Genomic DNA, 1099 nt, shown 5'->3' with positions numbered 1-1099 from the left:
AACCTGGGGTCATACAATTGTTGCCCTCCTTTTATGGTTCAGATAAGGAGGATCCATATCATCATGTGAAAGAATTCTTAGACATTTGCTCCACCTTTAAGTTCCAAAACTTTTCAGACGATTCGATCCGTTTGCGCCTCTTTCCTTTTTCTTTGAAGGATAAGGCGAAAGCATGGTTGAATTCTCTAGGAGTTGGGTCTATCACTACATGGGACCAACTGTCTAAGAAGTTCTTAAACAAGTTCTTCCCGGTTCACAAAACTAATGCTCTCCGTAGAGAAATTACGAATTTCACATAAAAAGAGGGTGAGCACTTTCATGAATGTTGGGAAAGATGGAAGGATTTACTTCTTAAATGTCCACACCATGGTTTTGAAAAGTGGCAACAGGTTCAATACGTCTATGACGGTCTGACACCCCAAAACCGTCGCATGGTTGACGCCACTAGTGGAGGGTCATTTATGACCCAAAGTGATGTCGAAGCTTAGAATTTCTTTGAAACCTTGTGTGAAAACTCCCAGCAATGGGACTATTCAAATAAAGGTGAAAGAAGCCCTCAACCACTGAAGAAAGGGGGTATATATGAGGTAGGAGTCACGCCAGATCTTTATGCCAAAATTGATAGCCTGACAAAGAAAGTGGATGCTTTAATGTTAAACAATGGACCTCCACAAATAACTCAAGTCGAGTCATGTGTCATATGTTCTAGTCTCGCCCATCCTACGCAGTCTTGTCCATCTAGTTCAGCATTTCCAGAATTTCTCTCTGAACAAGTACATGCTATGAACACCTTTCGGAGACCTGGGAATGATCCTTACTCAGACACCTACAATCCAGGGTGGGCTAGACATCCAAATTTCTCTTGGGCAAAAGGACCACAACAAGGAGGACCATCTGGAAATCCTCCTATGCAACCTTACTCCCAAGTTGGCAGTCAACAACCTCAGCAGTTCTCACAATACCAACAAGTGCCTCCACAATCTAGGAAATCATCTCTTGAGGACACACTCAATCTTTTTATGCAAAGTTCACTTCAATTTCAAAAAGACACCCAACATACTTTACTAGCTAACCAGCAGAGTTTACATGCAAATGCGCA

At 42.1% G+C, this 1099-nt stretch overlaps 1 non-coding gene across 1 annotated transcript; it reads right to left on the bottom strand.

The window, feature by feature from the left end:
• Nucleotides 1-266: 266 nt before the first annotated feature.
• On the bottom strand, nt 267-373 carry LOC131244728 (small nucleolar RNA R71). The gene has a single exon (XR_009170505.1). It is a non-coding gene; the product is annotated as a small nucleolar RNA R71 (small nucleolar RNA).
• Between the last annotated feature and the right edge of the window lie 726 nt (nt 374-1099).

The sequence above is a fragment of the Magnolia sinica genome, chromosome 4, assembly GCF_029962835.1.
Source record: "Magnolia sinica isolate HGM2019 chromosome 4, MsV1, whole genome shotgun sequence".
Taxonomy (NCBI): Eukaryota; Viridiplantae; Streptophyta; class Magnoliopsida; order Magnoliales; family Magnoliaceae; genus Magnolia; species Magnolia sinica.
This window is presented reverse-complemented; position numbering and strand designations above follow the sequence as displayed.